General features: G+C 39.4%; 1 long non-coding RNA gene and 1 pseudogene across 1 annotated transcript; both read left to right on the top strand.

Annotated features, from left to right (window-relative positions):
- The first annotated feature begins 40 nt into the window (after nucleotides 1-40).
- LOC119867498 lies at nucleotides 41-18,596 on the top strand. The gene is made up of 3 exons (XR_005383796.1): nucleotides 41-137; nucleotides 16,178-16,245; nucleotides 17,918-18,596. It is a non-coding gene; the product is annotated as an uncharacterized LOC119867498 (long non-coding RNA).
- LOC106558217 lies at nucleotides 7,577-8,589 on the top strand (annotated as a pseudogene).
- Nucleotides 18,597-18,616: the final 20 nt, after the last annotated feature.

Here is an 18,616-nt window from a genome sequence, read left to right as displayed (position 1 = left end):
GAGAGAGCAGTGCGCAGGCGTGGCCCGTAGGCGCCGCCCCGCCTGGGGTGTGAGCGGGGAGGAGCTAGTAGTGAGTGCCCCGCCGGCCGAGGCGCCGGGTGGGTTGCAGTCCTAAGGACCTCAGACTCGATTTGCAGGTATAGTAGGCCTTCATTTGTACGGGAACAAGCGGAGGTTCTTGAGGGATGCTAGGACTTAGGGTCTCTGCGAAGGGGCCAGGTCCATTAAGTATGCAATCAGCCTCGCCCGGAGCATTAACAATTGTAGTCCTCCATCTACATTCTAGTCGCTTAAATGTGACCCGGCACCTTGGGGAGCTCGGAACCCAGTCTGTCATCCCCGTCCCTCAGGGAACTCACGGTCCACCTAAATACAGAACCTGGTATAGGAGGGAGAGTAGTAGTTCTGTTGAGCGCTGATGGTGGCCAGGGGACGATACGAGCGTTGAGTCATTTAATTCTTCACACATTTCTGCAAGAACAGCTTATCATTCGTTCATTCATTCATTCATTCATTCATTTCTTGAACTCTCAGAAGGGTGAACCTCCCACCCAGCTACTAAGGGAAGAACTGGTCCTGGAGCCTGATCTGTCTGACTTCATAGTTTCACAGTCTTTCTGCTTAAATGATGTGGGGATGAAAGTTACGATTTTATGATTTCATTTCTTCGTTCATTCGGCCTATCAGCATTTATTGAAACCCTACTGATCATTAGAGTGGAATTGGGGCGGATCCAGGAACACCCATGAAGTTGAGTGGGACTGGAATTAAGCCTTGGAGGCGGAAGGAACTGCGAGCCCAGAGGTGCAAAGCTCTAGGCTTGGAAGGTGCGGTAGGATTGGGGGGAGAAGGGGATCCCTGGGTGGCGCAGCCTGCCTTTGGCCCAGGACGTGATCCTGGAGTCCCGGGATCGAGTCCCACATCAGGCTCCCGGCATGGAGCCTGCTTCTCCCTCCTCCTGTGTCTCTGCCTCTCTCTCTCTCTCTACGTCTATCATAAACAAATAAATAAATAAATAAATAAATAAATAAATAAATAAATAAATAAATCTAAAAAAAAAAAAAAAAGGATTGGGGGGAAAGGCGGCCGCTGCAGGGAGAAAACCAGGCCTGCTGGGGAGCCAGACTGTGGGGACTCAGTGGAAGCGAGGCAATGCAGCTTGGGTGTCATTTGGTAGGTCAGGAGCTTTCCAGTAAGGCCCCCTGCCCTTTCCGCCCAATTTCCACGATCCGTTTATCCTGCAGTTTCTGCAAACGTTGTTCCCAGGCCAGCGTTGCGCGTTGGGATTGCACGTGGGAAGGCTTAGATTTCTTGTTTTCATACAGGACCAGGGAGATCTTTCATTTCTTCCTCATACTAGTGAATGATAGCGCTGGGCAAAAACCATTTCTTTCTTTCTTCTTTCTTTCTTTCTTTCTTTCTTTCTTTCTTTCTTTCTTTCTTTCTTTCTTTCTTTCTTTCTTTCTTTCTTCTTTCTTATTCATGAGAAACACAGAGAGAGGCAGAGACATAGGCAGAGGGAGAAACAGGTGCCTGGAGGGAGCCCCATGTGGGACACCATCCAGCACCCCAGGATCACCCCCTTAACCAAAGGCAGATGCTCAAGCACTGAGCTAACCAGGCGTCCCCCAAATCCATTTCTTAAGGATTTTGGAAAATGTAGCCTGGAGAAGGAAAGGCAGAAGGCAACTTAGTAAATTTTTTCAATTAGTTTGAAAACTTAGTAAATGTTTTCAATTAAATTTCAATACAATTTCAATACATTGAAAAGAATGCTATTCTACTGTCCTACAAATCCATAGGCAGGAAGAGAAAAAAAAGGATGATTAAATTGGACTAGTGGGGATCCCTGGGTGGCTCAGTGGTTTAGCGCCGCCTTTGGTCCAGGGCATGATCCTAGAGACCCAGGATCGAGTCCCACATCGGGCTCCCTGCATGGAACCTGCTTCTCCCTCTGCCTGTGTCTTTGCCTCTCTCTCTGTGTGTGTCTCTCATGAATAAATAAAATAAAATCTTTTAAAAAAATAAATAAATTGGACTAGTGATTTGTAGACACAGAGACAGAGGTGGGGTGATGGTGGTAGTGGTGGAGGTAAAGCATGTGGAAAGCAGGTTCAATTTTGGAAACTTTTATTTATTCATTCATTCATTCATTCATGAGAAACACACACACACACACACACACACACACACACAGAGGCAGAGACACAGGCAGAAGCAGGTTCCATGCAGGGAGCCTGAAGTGGGACTCGATCCCAGGTCTCCAGGATCACACCCTGGGCTGAAGGTGGTGCTAAACCGCAGAGCCACCCAGGCTGCCCCAATTTTGGAAAATTTTAAATGACTCTTGTGACCCAGTAAAGTGGTAAGTGATAAAACCAGGCCTTCTAATTCTGAAGACAAGTAACTGGGTAGATAAGGGTTTTAATGGATGGGTCTCAGGGAGAATGTTTGTTCAAAACTTACTCGACTCAATAACAATAACAACAACAATCCAAACAAAAATGAGTCAAGTACATGAAAAGATGCTCAACGTCTCTAAACATTAGGGAATTACAAATTAAAAGTACAATGAGGTGTCACCTTGCATCCATTGAGATGGCCACTATCAAAAAGCCAAAACAAAACAAAACGGAAAATAGCAAGTGTTAGTGAGGATGTGGAGAAATTGGAATCCTTGTGCAGTTAGTGAGAATGTAAAACAGTACAGCTGCTGTGGAAAACAGGACAGTGGTTCTTCAAAATATTAAACATAGAATTATCATATGATTCAGCAATTCTACTTCTGGATATATACCCCAAAAAAGTGAAAGCAGGGACTCAGATATTTATACACCCATGTTTATAGCATCATTATTCACAATAGCTAAAACAGGGAAGCAACCCAAATATCCACATATATGACCGAATATTATTCAGCCTTAAAAAGGAAGGAAATTCTGACATGAGTTATAGCATGGATGAACCTTGAGGACATTATGCTAAGTGAAATAAGCCAGTCACAGAAAGACAAATACTGTATGATTCCATTTATATAAGGTACCTGGAAGAGTCATAATCATACAGATAGTAGACTGTGGTTGCAAGGGTGGCCAGGACTAGCCCTTATTTGAAAGAGAGTGCATGTTGATAAACATTCAGATTTTTTTTGCAGGTTTTGCTATTGCAGGTAATGCTGCAAAAAGCATCCTCCTATTGATATCTTTATTGCATTCATTTTCTTATAATTCCTTCTTAAAGGAGAGTGACAGGTTCAAATTGGATACAATTCCCATGGTGACTGATAGGCTATTGAATGCACTAGGAAGCCTGCTAAGGCTGAATTGCTTAATTATTACATAATTGCTATCCATGAAAAATGTGTCTTTTTGTCCTTGCAACAGCAATGTATGGAAGTACCAGTTTCCCTGCAGCCTCACCAACAGAAGAGGTTGTCAACAATTTGGAGTTTCTTCAATCCACAGAGAAAAAGAAGTGTAGTTTTAATTTTCATTTTTCTTATTTTGAGAAATGTTGAACATCTTTTTACATAGTAAAAGACTATCTGTATTTCTTTGGTCAACTATCAGTTCTGGTTCTTTTTGTAAATTAATATATTAGCATTAAGGTTTCAAAATGGATCTTGAGTATCAATCAGTTTAGAACGTAAGGTCTGTGAATACCAGGGCTTTCCAATCTGTTTTATTCACGACTCTATCCCAGATGTCTAGAGGGAATACTTGCACATGGCACATACATGCTCAATAAATATTTGCTGAATGAATGACTGGTTTTTGCTGGTCAGTAAGTGAGAGTCTGGTGAGACAACTTTTTTTTTTTAAATTGTTCACAATAAAGAGGAGTTTTATTTTAGGAAAAACTCATGATGGTCTTTATTCAAGGATGTTTAATTTCTAAAGCCCCAAACCAACATTGTTTTTTAAAATTTAAATTCAATTAATTAACAGATATTGAATTATTATTTTTATAGGTAGAGGTGAATGACTCGTCAGTCTTATATAATATCCAGTGCTCATTGCACCATGTGCCCTCCTTAATGTCCATCACCCAGTTACCCCATTCCCCTTCCCTTCCCACAACCCTCAGTTTGTTCCCTATGATTAAGAGTCTCTTAGGGCTTGTGATGAGACAACTTGAGGCAAATAAATAAAAGTAATTTCAGACTCTCCCATGCTGAGGCTCATTTTTTTTTGTTTTGTTTTTTAATTGTGGTAAAATACACCCAACATAAAATTTCCCATCTTAACCATTTTTAAGTGCACAATTCAGTAGTGTTAAGGACATACAATTATTGTGTTATTGACACCACCACCCATCCATAGAACTCTTTGTATGTTGCAGGACTAAAGCTCTGTACTCATTAAACAACTCCTCATTCCCATCTCCCCTCCGCTCTGGCAACCAGTGTTCTACTCTCTGTCTCTATGAATTTGGGTATTCTAGATACCTATATAAGTGAATTATACAATATTTGTTCTTTTGTGACCAGTTTATTTCACTTAGCATAATATCTTCAAGGTTCACGCATGTTGCAGTGTAGGTCAGAATTTCCTTCCTTTGTAAGGCTGAAGAGTATTCCATTGTGTGTATATACCGTATTTCATTTATCAGTTCATCCATCAATAGACATTTGGGTTACTTACATGTTTTAGCTATTGTGAATAATGGTCCTGTGAACATGGGCATATAAGTATCTGTTTAAGCCCCTGCTTTCACTTTTTTTGGGGGGGGTATACATCCAGAAGTAGAATTGCTGGATGATTTGGTAATTCTGTGTTTAATTTTTTTTTGAAGAACCACCTTCCTTTTTTCCACAGCAGCTGTACCATTTTGTATTCTCACCAGAGTCCACTAGGGCTCAAATTTCTTTTTTTAAAGGTTTATTTATATTTTAAAAATATTATTTATGTACTCATGAGAGAGAGAGAGAGAGAGAGAGAGAGGCAGAGACATAGGCAGAGGGAGAAGCAGGCCCCATGCAGGGAGCCTGACGTTGGACTCGATCCTGAGTCTTCAGGATCAGGCCCTGGTGGCGCTAAACCGCTGAGCCACCTTGGCTGCCCAAGGGTTCTAATTTCTCCACATTCTTACTAACACTTGTTATTAGCTTTTTATTTTATTTTATTAATTTTTAAAAAATATTTTATTTATTTATTCATGAGAGAGAGAGAGAGGCAGAGACACAGGCAGAGGGAGAAGCAGGCTCCATGCAGGGAGCCTGATGCGGGACTCGTTCCGGGGACTCCAGGATCATACCTTGGGCCAAAGGTAGGCACTAAACCGCTGAGCTACCCACCCAGGGGTCCCCTGTTATTAGCTTTTTTTTTTTTTTTAAATTTTTATTTATTTATGATAGTCACAGAAAGAGAGAGAGAGAGAGAGGCAGAGACTCAGGCAGAGGGAGAAGCAGGCTCCATGCACCGGGAGCCCGATGTGGGATTCGATCCCGGGTCTCCGGGATCGCGCCCTGGGCCAAAGGCAGGCGCCAAACCGCTGCGCCACCCAGGGATCCCTGTTATTAGCTTTTTAAATAAAACTTTATTTTGTAATAGTCATCATAGTAAGTATAAAGTGATACCTCATTGTGGTTTTAATTTTTATCTCTTTAATAACTAGTGCTGTTCAGTATCTTTCCATGTGCATAATTATTCGCCATTTGTGTATCTGTTGAGAAATGTCTAAGTCTTTTCCCCATTTTTAATTTTTTTTAAGTTGTAGGAGTTCTTTATATATTCTGGATATCAATCTCTTATCAGTTACATTATTTGCAAATATTTCCTCCAACTCCATGGGTTGCCTTTTCACTCCATTGATAATGTCCTTCCATGCACAGAAGTTTTTACTTTGGTGAAGTCCAACTTATCTATTTTTCTTTTGTTACCTGTACTTTTGGTGTAACATCCACGAAATCATTGCCAAATCCAATGCCATGAGGTTTTTCTTCTATGTTTTAACTTTTATTTTTTATTTATTTATTTATTTATTTATTTATTTAATGTTTTAACTTTTAAATGACCCCCCCTCGCCCCCTCCCACCCCCCCGTTTTTTTGCTCTTCGGGTTCTATGATAGAGATGTCAAAATAATCGTAGGATATGTCCCCTGCTGGATACCATTGATACATGCACAAGAGCTGGCTGTTTCCATGCATTGCTAAAGAGTCAGGGCTTTGGTGATTGAATGCATCAAATTGGGGGATTGAACACTTTGATAGTAAATCTTAGAGCCTTTGGTGCTTCTCAGCTGGGCTTACTTGTGGCTTATCAGAATCAGTTGTTCACTGCCACAAGTGTTTATTTTTCTAGTTACTTTTGGGGCTGGAGTTGTTGTTCTGAAAGTTGAGGGTTCTAAATATGTTATAGGATAGCCGAGGTTACTACTATTCATGTCCTAGTTTGCTAGAAAATGACAGAATAACTAAAGGTCTGAGTACTCTCTCATTCTGGGTTTTTGCTTTTTTGTTTTTGTTTTTTTTTTTTTAATATTAACTCTCACCTCCAGTAATAAAACTAGTTTCTATAGGTATAACAATCATCTTTGTCTTCCAGGCTGAGAGTTAAGGAAAAAAATATCCTCTAAACTTTCTATAGCTCAGTCAAAACAAGCTGGAGTTATACAAAAGAAACTTCACTCAAAAGCTTAAGGGAAGGAGTGCCTGGGTGGCTCAGTCCATTACGCACGTCTGGTGCTTGATTTCTGCTCAAGTTGTGGTCTCAGGGTGTGAGATTGGGCCCCTTGTTGGGGCTCCACGCTCAGTGGGAAGTCTGCTTATCTCTCTTCCTCTCTCACTCTCTCCCCCTACTCACATATGTACTCACTTCCCCTCTCTCTCTAAAATAAATAAATCTTAAAAACAAAAAACAAACAAACAAACAAAAAAAAACTTAAGAGAAGAAGGGAGGGGAAAAAAGAGAAAATAAAGTCATTGATATATATAATACTTTACTTGGGCTGGGCCTTGATAAGGTGCTAGAGGGTGGCATGTGGAGTTGGGCACCTCTACCTCCCAGAGATCATTGCTGTGTTGTGCACCAACCTATTCTCCAATTATCTTAGACTTACTTTTGATAGAGTGTCCCAGAACTCTAAAGAGGGCCTCACCATATCTACAATGTACAGTGTATCTACCCCAGGATACCTGTGGGAAGCTGTTTGTCTTGGCTACTCTGAAACCAGTTTTCTTGAAGACACCTTGAGCTTTGTGGATGGAGAGAGGGCCAATAGGGTTCTTGAGACAGCATTGCCAAGAAGAAAAAAAGTATGGCTAATGGATCAGCTTGATTATCAGAGTCTTGAATCTATGGAGCAGGGGTTATAGGAACAGTATGATACTATATCTGACCTGATCTTTATCCAGCCTCCCCCAAGGGACATGTGCTTCTGGAGGGGGAGGCTATGGTATGAAGAAGAGGAACCAGGTAGGGTGACCATCTGTCCCTGTTGTCCAGGACTAATCCATTTTTAGCGCTGAAAGTCCTATATCCTGGACTCAAGCAAACTCTCAGTCCTTGGCAAATTGGAATGTTTGGTTACCATAGAGGCAGGTCACTAGGCATCAGGAGTTCTGCTGTGGTAACTCCCCCCTTAAAGAGCCTACCTGGAGAAATAACCAGAGCTTCCTCAATACCTGGACAAGAAGGAGACCCTGAGTCTGGTGGGCCAGAGGATATTAGCAACACTGTGGCGCTTACTGGTGGCAGAACTGCAAAACATCAAAGACAAAAAGAGCTTAAAGGCAGCCAGAGAGAAAATATATATCCAAAGGGGAACAAAAATTAGATTGAGCAAAAATGGAAGCCAGAAGATAATAGCATAACATCTTTAAAGTGTTGAGAGAAAATACTGTCAGCCTAGAATTCTCTTCACAGAGAAATTATCTTTCAAGAACAAGGGTGAAATACATACATTTTCAGAATTTTTTTAAAAAAGATTTATTTATTTATTTATTTATTTATTTATTTATTTATTTATGAGAGACACACAGAGAGAGGCAGAGACATAGGCAGAGGGAGAAGCAGGCTCCCTGTGGGGGAGGACAGGAGAAGGGCTGGTGCTGCAGAAGGAAAACGTTGAGGGAAGCCCTGTTACTGGGAGACTCTGAAGGCACCACACCTCTTGGTGTCCAGATGGAGCAGCATGCTAGCCACCCAAATGGAAAAGTCAAAGAGGAAAATAATGCCATGCTTCTGTGTTGAGCTTTATTAATCTTTAAGCAAATTCCCCACCGGTGACTTTCCTGAACATCCAAAGAACAAAGCTGCCCTCAGGAGTTGAACACAAGCCCAAGGAATGCCTGGGACTCCTAGAATGTATGTATACCAACCTCCAGCTTCAGACCCAACTTGCCCAACAACAGGTGGCTATTTTGGAAAATTTACAAGCATCCATGACACAGCTGGCTCCTGGGAGGGGAAGCAAGAAGTCTTCCCTTCCAGTCTTATCCTGCAATCTGCTTTTAAATCACCTGTCCCAGTTCAGTAAATGAATTGTGGAACAACAACAACAAAAAAATCAATGTGGGACTCGATCCCAGGACTCCAGGATCACAACCTGAGCCGAAGGCAGATGCTCAACCACTGAGCCACCCAGGTGCCCCATATTTTCAGATTAATAAAAACATATAATTAATCATAAAAAGATCTTTATTAATGGAACTTCTTTTTTTTTTAAATTTTTATTTGTTTATGATAGTCACAGAGAGAGAGAGGCAGAGACACAGGCAGAGGGAGAAGCAGGCTCCATGCACCGGGAGCCCGACATGGGATTGGATCCCGGGTCTCCAGGATCGCGCCCTGGGCCAAAGGCAGGCGCCAAACCGCTGCGCCACCCAGGGATCCCTATTAATGGAACTTCTTAAGTTCTACTGTCCAGTGCAGTAGCTGCTAGCCACATATGGCTATTTAAGTTAAAATTATAAAATAGAAAATAAATAAAATAAAATTATAAAATAATAAATTCAGTGATTAGTAACATTTGCCATATTTCGAGTGTTCAGTAATCAAGTGTGGCCAGTAGCTTGTATATTGGACAGTACAGATATTGATGATTTCCACCATTTTGAATAGCATATTGAATAGCACTGTTAAAAGATCTACCTCAAGCAGAAGGAGAAAATTCCAGAACAAAGGTCTGAGATGCAGAATGGAAGATCTAGTAAAAAAAAAAAAAGTAAATGTGTGAGTAAATCTCACACATACATAGGATTTATAGGATTTATAAATTTATAAGTAATATTAATGTCTAAACTGAGGAGGGTTAAAAAAGAAAGTGCCAAATTACTTGCACATATAAGTCAAGAAGGAGATGATTAGAGTTAAAATATTCTAAGATCTTTTTATTATTCATGTAAAAAGTGGATCAAAAAATTCAACAGTATGCTGTTTGCAAGCAACACACTTAAATATAAGGACTCAGAAAAGCTGAGAGAGATGAAAAAAGATGCACCAGGCAAATATTGTTCAAAACAAATCTGTTGATAAATTTTACAAGAAATTGAAACACTTTATAATGATAAAGCTTTAATTTGCCAGGAAGATAAAATATTTCAAATTCTGTGCTCCTAAAATGAAGCTTCAAAGCATATGAAGTAAAAATTGACAAAACTACAAGAAATAATTGACAAACACACCATTATAGTAAAAGGTTTTAAATATATTTCTCTCAGTATTTGGTAGATCAAAAAGGTAAATGAATAAGGATACAGAAGACTTGAATATCACAATTAACCATTTTGATTTAATAGATATATGTAGAACACCGTTCAATAAGTGAATAATACACATTATTTCCAGATGCCTGTGGGACATTTGTGAGTATTAACCATGCATAAAGCAAATCTCAACAGATATCAAGGAATTGGTATTATATAGACCCTTTCCATGAAAAATATGGTCCGAGAGCAACATCAGCATCATGTGACAACCTGTTAGACATGTATAAGCTAAAAAAAGAAAAAAGAAATGTATAAGCTCAGGGGCACCTAGCTGGCTTAGTTGGTAGACCATGTGACTCTTGATCTCAGGATCCTAAGTCCAAGGCCCACATTGGGCATGGAGCTTACTTAAAAAAAAAAAAAGTAAAAAAATCAGGCCCACCCCTAGATCTCCTGGGTCAAAATCTGCATTTTGACAAGATCCCCAGAGGATTCATGTGTGTATTAAAGTTTGATACAAAGCATGTTTTCTTGTTCCTCTTTCTTTTCTTAATGTATTTTTAAAATTTTTAAAAATTTAAGTAATCTCTATACCTGATGTGGAACTCAAACTCACAGCCCTGAGATTAAGAGTCACATGCTCTTCCAAACCCAGCCAGTCAGGCACCCCATAAGAAGGCTTTTTTAAAAAAATGTAAACTCCTAAGCCCAACATGAGGCTTAAATTCACAACAACACAAAGCATGTTTCCTAATCACAGTATAATTGAGTTAGAAATCAATAATATGAAGATAATTAAGAAAATTCCATGTATTTGGAAATTAAAAACACTTCTGAAAATAGTTATACATACATATATATCTCATGTGTATATTGTATGACATATGATGATATATATATATTTGATATATATATATGATACAGTTTATTCCATCTGCAGATAATACTTGTGTATTTGTCAACCCTGGCTGGTTTCCTGAGTCTGTAACCCCAAAATTGAGAATCACTGCCTCAAACTGTGCCATAATACTAGTTTAACTGTAGATAATATTTTGAGAACCAGTAATGTGCTTTTTTTTTTTTTTTTTTTTTTTTTTTTATCTTTCTGAATACGTGACATCATCATAGCTGGTTTGAGGTCTGCATCTGCCTGAGAAGAGATTAGGATGTGTCACAGAAAGGAGACAAAAGGAAAGAAAAAGGCAAGGTTTTTTTTTTTTTTTTTTTTTTAAGATTTTATTTATTTGAGAGAAAGAGCATGAGTGAGAGAGAGCATGAGCAGGGGGAGGGGCAGAGGGAAAAGCAGACTCCCTGCCGAGCAGGGCTCCGAAAACAGGGCTTGATCTCAGGATCCTGGGATTATGACCTGAGCTGAAGGTAGATGCTTAACTGACTGAGGCACCCAGGTGCCCCAATAGTTTTTTTTTAAAGATTTTATTTATTTGAAAAAAAAAAAGATTTTATTTATTTGAGAGAGTGAGCAAGAGAGAATATGAGTGGGAAAAGGGGGAGAGGGAGAGGGAGAGGCAGGTTCTCCACGGAGCAGGGAGCTTGATCCCAGGACCTTGGAATCATGATCTGAGCTAAAGGCAGAGGTTTAGCTGACTGAGCCATCCAGGCACCCCGAGAAACAGCATTATTTTAAAAACCTTTTATAATGTAAAAGTTCAAATATATACAAAAGTAGAAAAAGTGGTATAATGAATCCTTGTGTACCTGGCACCATATAAAACAATGATCAACTCATAAAGAATCTTATTCCATCTGTAGCACCCCCCCCCCCCATTTTTGCCTTTCCCTTTGGATTATTTTATTTTTAAAGATTTTATTTTTTATTTGAGAGAGAGAGCAGAAGAGAGAGTGAGCTCGGGGGAGGCACAGAGGGAGAGGGAGAAATAGGCTCCCTGCTGAGCATGGAGCCCGATGTAGGGCTTGATCCTAGGACCCTGAGATCATGACCTGAGCCAAAGGCAGATGTTTAACCAACTGAGCCACCCAGGTGCCACTCCCTTTGGATTATTTTATTATTTTAAAGATTTTATTTATTTATTAATTAGAGCGGCTCATGACTTGAACCTAGACCAAGAGTCAGAGTATTAACTGACTGAGCCACCCAGACACCCCTGTGCTTTTTCTTTGAACAGTTTATTGTTTTACAGGGTCAAAAGAAGAAAGCTCATACATGCAGTTGTTGAAATATCTCCCAAGTTTTTCTCTTTTCTTTTTTTTAAAATAATTTTTTAAAAAGATTTTATTCATTCATGAGAAACACAGAAACAGGCAGAGACATAGGCAGAGGGAGAAGCAGGCTCCCGCAGGAAGTCCTATATGGGACTCAATCCTGGGTCTCTGGGATCACGCCCCAAGCTAAAGGCAGACGCTCAACCACTGAGCCACCCAGGCATCCCATTTTTCTCTTTTCAAAAAAGTATTTTGGAATAATTTTAGATTCACAGAAAAGTTGCAAAATAGTAGAGTTTCCTAATATTCTTTCCCTAATGTTAACATTAACATTAACCGTAATGTTAACATTAACCGTAGTACAATTATGAAAGCCAGGAACTGGTAATAATATTAAGTAAGCTACAGAGTTTATTAGAATTTTAACAATTTTCCCCTTCAGTATCACTTTTTTCTGTTCCAGGATTCCACCAAGGTCCCCCATTGCATTACATTTGTTTTCACTTCCGTAGTGTCCTCCAATCTGTGACAACTCTTCAGTCTTTCCTTGTCTTTCTTGACTTTGACACTTTTGATAAGTACTGATCAGTTATTTTGTAGAATATCACTCAATTTCATTTTATTTAGCAGCTTTAGAATTACGTACCATATAGTCCACTTATTTAACATGCACACTTCAATGTTTTTACTATATTTAAATGAGGTGTGCAACTATCCCCATAATCTAACTTTAGTACATTTTCATCATCCCATAAAGAAACCTTATACCCATTAGCAGTTACTCCCCTTTCCTCCCAACTGAATGCTGTCTCCTCCGCCAGCCATAGCCAGCTCCTATCTACTTCATATCTCTGTGGATGTGCCTATTCTGGACATTTTATATAAATGGTATGACACAGTGTAGCCTTTTGTGTATTTCATTTAACATAGCATTCTCAAAGTTCATCCATGCTCTGGCATGTATCAGTACTTCATTATTTTTTAATGATCAAATAACATTCCATCATAAGTATATACTAGATTTTGTTTATCTATCATCAGTGGATGGGCATTTGGCTTGTTTCCATTTCTTGGCAATTATTATAAATAATACTACTATGAACATTTGTATACAAGTCTGTGTGGACATATGTTTTTATTTGTCTTGAGTATATACGTTGGAGTAGAGTTGTTGAGTCATATGGTAAGTCTATTTTAACATTTTGAGGAACCATCAAACTATGCTCCAAAGAGGCTGAACCATTTTACATTCCCATCAGCAAAGTATTCAGTTTCAAAGGTTCATATTCAAAGGTTCCACTTTCTCTATGTCCTCACCAATACTTGTTATTATCTGTTTTCCTTTTTTTAAAAAAATATTTATTTATTTATTTATTTATTTATTTATTTATTTATTTATTTATTTATGATAGACTTAGAAAGAGAGAGAGAGAGAGGCAGAGGAGGAGGGAGAAGCAAGCTCCAGGCCGGGAGCCCGACGCGGGACTCGATCCCGGGACTCCAGGATCGCGCCCTGGGCCAAAGGCAGGCGCCAAACCGCTGAGACACCCAGGGATCCCCAATCTGTCTTCTTAATTATAGCCATCCTTATGAGTATGAATGGTGTCTCACTGTGATATTGTTTTTTTTAATTGTGATTTTGATATGCATTTTCCTAATTATTAAGATGTTGAGCATCTTTTAATATTTATTGGCCATTTGTATATCTTCTTTGATGAAATATCTATTCAAATTATTTGCTTTTTTAAAAAATTGGTTATCTACTTACTGTTGAGTTGTAAGAATATAATAATATTATTATATTATTATTTATATCATCTGGAGACAAGTCCTTTATCAGATATATGAACTTCAAATATTTTTTTCCCTGTGTGTGGGGTTTGTCTTTCCTTTCCTTTCCCCTCCCTCCCTCCCTCCCTCCCTTCCTTCCTTCCTTCCTTCCTTCCTTCCTTCCTTCCTTCCTTCCTTCCTTCCTTCCTTTCTTCCTTCCTTCTTCTTCATTCTTTCTGATTTTATTTTCAAGTAATCTCAACACCCAATGTGGGGCTCACACCCACAGCCCCAAGATCAAGAGTTGCATATTTCACTGACTGAGCCAGCCAGGTGCCCCTCCCACTTTCTTGATGATTCTTTTAAAGCACAAAGGTTTTAAATTTTGATGAAGTCCTATTTATCTACCTTTTATCATTTGTGCATTTGATGTTGTATCTAAGAAACCATTAACAAACCCAAGATTATGAAGATTTACTCCTATGTAAAAAACTATATAAAAACTCCTATATATATATATTTTAAAAAACCCTCTTTTCTATGAGTTTTAGCTTTTACTTTTAGTTCTGTGATCTACTTTGAGTTAATTTTTCTTAAGATTTTTTTTTCTTAATTCATTTGAGAGAGAGAAAGGGCAAGAGAGCTTGAGCAGGGAGAGGGTCAAAGGGAGTGGGCAAAGCAGACTCCCTGCTGAGCAGGCAGCCCAACCTGAGGCTGGTGGAGCCCAGGACCCTGGGATCATGAACCTGAGCCAAAGGCAGACACTTAATTAACTGATCCACCTAAGCACTCTTGAGTTAATTTTTGTGCAGGTGAGTTGGGAATCCAGTCATTCTTTTGCATATTGAAATGTAATTGTCCTACTATCATTTGCTGAAAAAATTATTCTTTGTCCCCTTTGAATTGTCTTGGTCTCTTTGGGTTTTAAAAAATTATTAATTAATTAATTTTTAAGATTTTATTTATGTGAAAGAGAGCACAAGCAGGGGTGGGACAGAGGGAGAGGGAGAAGCAGACTCCCTGCTGAGCAGGGAACTCCATGTGGGACTGGATCATAGGACCCTGGGATCATGACCTGAGTCAAAGCAGATGCTTACTTAACTGACTGAGGTACCTAGGTGTCCAGTTTTGGGGTTTCTTTCTTTTCTTTTCTTTTTCTTTCTTTCTTTCTTTCTTTTTTTTTTTTTTTTTTTTTTTACAGATTTATTTATTTGAGAGAGAGGGAGAGTTGAGTGGGGGGAGGGGCAAAGGGAGAGAATTCTCAAGAGGACTCCCAGCTGAGTGCAGAGCCCCACACAGGGCTCAGTTCCAGGACCCTGAAATCATGACCTGAGCTGAAATCAAGAGCTGGCCGCTTGACAACCTGAGCCACCCAGGTGCTTCTGTCTTGGTCCCTTTGTAAAAAAATAAATTAATCATAAATATTAGGGTTTGTTTATGAACTCTCAATTCTTTTTTTTTTTTTTTAATTTTTATTTATTTATGATAGTCACAGAGAGAGAAAGAGAGAGAGGCAGAGACATAGGCAGAGGGAGAAGCAGGCTCCATGCACCGGAAGCCCGATGTGGGATTCGATCCCAGGTCTCCAGGATCGCGCCCTGGGCCAAAGGCAGGCGCCAAACCGCTGCACCACCCAGGGATCCCCTCTCAATTCTATTTCATTGATCACTATGTCTGTTCTTATGTCAGCAACACATTATCTCCATTTTTTTAGTTTGTGGTAAGTTTTGAAATCAGGTATTATGGGACCACCAACTGTGTTCTCTTCCATGATTATTTTGGCTATTCTGAGTCTCTTGCATTTCCTTACAAATTTTAGAATCAAGCTGGTCAATTTCTCCAAAAAAAGGCAGGTAGTATTTTGATAAGGATTATGTTGAATTTGTAGGTTAATATTGCCATCTTCACAATATTAAGTTTTCCAAATCTAGAACATGATATATGTTTCCATTTATTTACTTTTTATTATTTTTTAAAGATTTTATTTATTTATTCATGAGAGACAGAGAGAGAGAGAGAGAGTGAGGCAGAGACACAGGCAGAGGGAGAAGCAGGCTCCATGCAGGGAGCCCGACGTGGACTCTCCCAGGTTTCTAGGATCACGCCCTGGACTGAAGGCAGCGTTAAACTGCTGAGCCAGCTGGGCTACCCTATTTCCATTTATTTTGATCTTCTTTAATTTTTTCAGTAGTATTTTATAGTTTTCAATATATAAATCTTATACTTTTGTTAAATTTATTCTTAAATGTCTTATTTTTTATGATTCCTAATTTTATTGTCAGGTTATTTATTGCTAGTATGTAAATATAATGCTTTTTGTATGTTGATTTTTGTATCCTATAATCTTGCAGAACTCATTTACAGTTATACTTCATTTTATCACATTTAGTTTTATTGTACCTCACAGAATTTTATTTTTATTATTATTATTTTTTTACAAATTGAAGATTTGCAGCAATCCTGCATCAAGCAAGTCTATCAGCACCATTTTTCAAACAGCACTTGCTCACTTTCTGTCTCTGTCCATTTTGGTAATTCAATATTTCAATCTTTTTCATTGCTTTATTTGTTACAGTGATCCGTGATTAGTGATCTGTGATGTTTCTATTATAATTGTCTTGGAGTGCCGCACACTATGCCCATGTAAGTCGGTGAACTTAAATGTTTGTGTTCTGATTGCTCCACCAACTGGCCATTCCCCCATCTCTCCCTTTCCTCTGGCTTCCTCATTCCTTCAGTCACAACAATATTGAAATTAAGCCAGTGAGCCTTTAGGAGTTCAAATGAAAGGAAGGGTCATACTTCTCTCACTTTAACCCAAAAGCTAGAAGTGATTCAGCTTAGAGAGGAATGCATGCCAAAAATGAGAAGATCAAAAGCCTGGTCTCTTGCACCAAGCAGTTATCCAAATTATGAATACCAAGGAAAAATTCTTGGAGCACCTGGGTGGTGCAGTTGGTTAAACGTTGGACTCTTTGTTTCGTCTTAGGTCATGATCTCAGGGTCATGAGATCGAGCTGTGCTCAGTGCAGAGTCTGCCTGGGTTTCTCTCTCCCTCTTCCTCTGCCCCTTCCCCCCTGCACACTCTTTCTCTTTCTCTCTCAAATAAAAAATCTTTGAAAAGTTCTTAAAGGAAATGAAAAGTGTTACTACAGTGAACGCATGAATGATAAGAAAGTAAAACAGCCTTATTGCTGCTATGGAGAAAGTTTGAGTGGTCTGGATAGATCAAGTCAGTCACAACAATCCCGTAAACCAAAGCCTAATCCAGAGCAAGGTCCTAATTCTTCTCAATTCTGTGCATGCTGAGAGAGGTGAGGAAGCTGCAGCAGAAAAATGCAAAGCTAGCAGAGGTTGGTTCATGTGATTTAAGGAAAGAAACCATTTACATAGTATAAATGTACAAGGTGGAGCAGCCAATTGTTCATGCAGAGGCTGCAGTAAGTTATCCAGAAGATCTAGCTAAGATAATTAATGAAGGTGGCTACCCTAAACAGCAGGTTTTCAAGGTAGAGAAACAGATTTCTATCGGAAGAAGATGCCACCTAGGACTTTCATAGCTACAGAGGAGAAGTCAATGCCTGGCTTTAAAGCTTCAAAGGATAGGCTAACTCTCTTATAAAGAACTAATGTGGCTGGTGACTTTAAGTTGAAGCTAATGCTCATTTACTCTTACAAAAATCCTAAGGCTCTTAAGAATTATGCTAAATCTGCTCTACTTGTGCTCTTTAAATGGAACAACAAAACCTGGATGACAGCACATCTGCATCTGATATGGTTTGCTAAGGTTTTTTTTTTTTTTTAAGATTTTATTTATTTACTCATAAGAGACACACAGAGAGGCAGAGACATAGATGGAGGGTGAAGCAGGCTCCTTGCAGGGAGCCTGATCCGGGACTCAATCCCCAGACCAGGATCATGCCCTGAGCCAAAGGCAGATGCTCAACCGCCTTAGTAAACCCAGGCGTCCCTGGTTTACTAAGTATTTTAAGCCCACTATTGAGACCTACTGCTCAGAAAAAAAGATTTCTTTCAAAATATTTCTGCTCGTGGACAATGGATCTGGTCACCAAAACTCTGACGGAGATGCACAATGAGATTGATGTTTTCATGCCTGATAATACAACATCCATTCTGCAGCCAGAATGGGTCAAAGTAATTTTGACTTTCAAGTCTTATTATTTAAGAATACATTTTTTAAGGCTGTAGCTGCAATAGATAGTGATTCCTCTGATGGATTTGGACAAAGTAAATTGAAAACCTCTAGAAAAGATTCACCATTCTAGATGCCATTAAAAATATTTGTGATTCATAGGAAGAAGTCAAAATATCGGCATTAACAGAAGTTTGGAAGAGGTTGATTCCAACTTTATGGATGACATGAAGGGGCTCAAAACTTCAGTGGGGGAAGTAACCAGAAATAAAAAGAAAGCTAGAATTAGAAGTGGAGCTTGAAGATGGGACTGGATTGCTGCAATCTCATGATAAGACTAATGGATGAGGAATTGCTCCTTATGGATGAGCAGAGAAAGTGGTTTCTTGAGATGGAAACTACTCCTGGTGAAGATGCTGTGAAGATTGTCAAAATGACAACAAAGGATTTGGAACATTACATAAACTTAGTTGATAAAGCAGTGGCAGGTTTTGAGAGAACTGACTCCAACTTTTAGATCTACTGGAAAACCAAAACGCTCATGGACTCATTTTATTGTGATATTTGCTTTATTGTGGTCTGGAATCTAACCTGCAATATCTCTGCAGTACGCCTGTATAATAATGAAAAAGATGAACAAAAGAATCTACAAGTAAGAAATATGTCTTTTAAAATGTCTAAGAGGGGCACCTGGGTGGCTCAGTTGGTTTAGCGACCAACTCTTGGTTTCAGCTCAGGTCATGATCTCAGGGTCTTGGGATTTAGCCCTGAGTCAGGCTCCATGCTCAGCGTGGTGTCTATTGGAGATTATCTCCATCCCGCGCCCCCCGCCCCCGCGCCCCCGTGCTCCTCCTCTGCTCA

Source organism: Canis lupus, chromosome 34 (assembly GCF_011100685.1).
Source record: "Canis lupus familiaris isolate Mischka breed German Shepherd chromosome 34, alternate assembly UU_Cfam_GSD_1.0, whole genome shotgun sequence".
Classification (NCBI taxonomy): Eukaryota; Metazoa; Chordata; class Mammalia; order Carnivora; family Canidae; genus Canis; species Canis lupus.
This window is presented reverse-complemented; position numbering and strand designations above follow the sequence as displayed.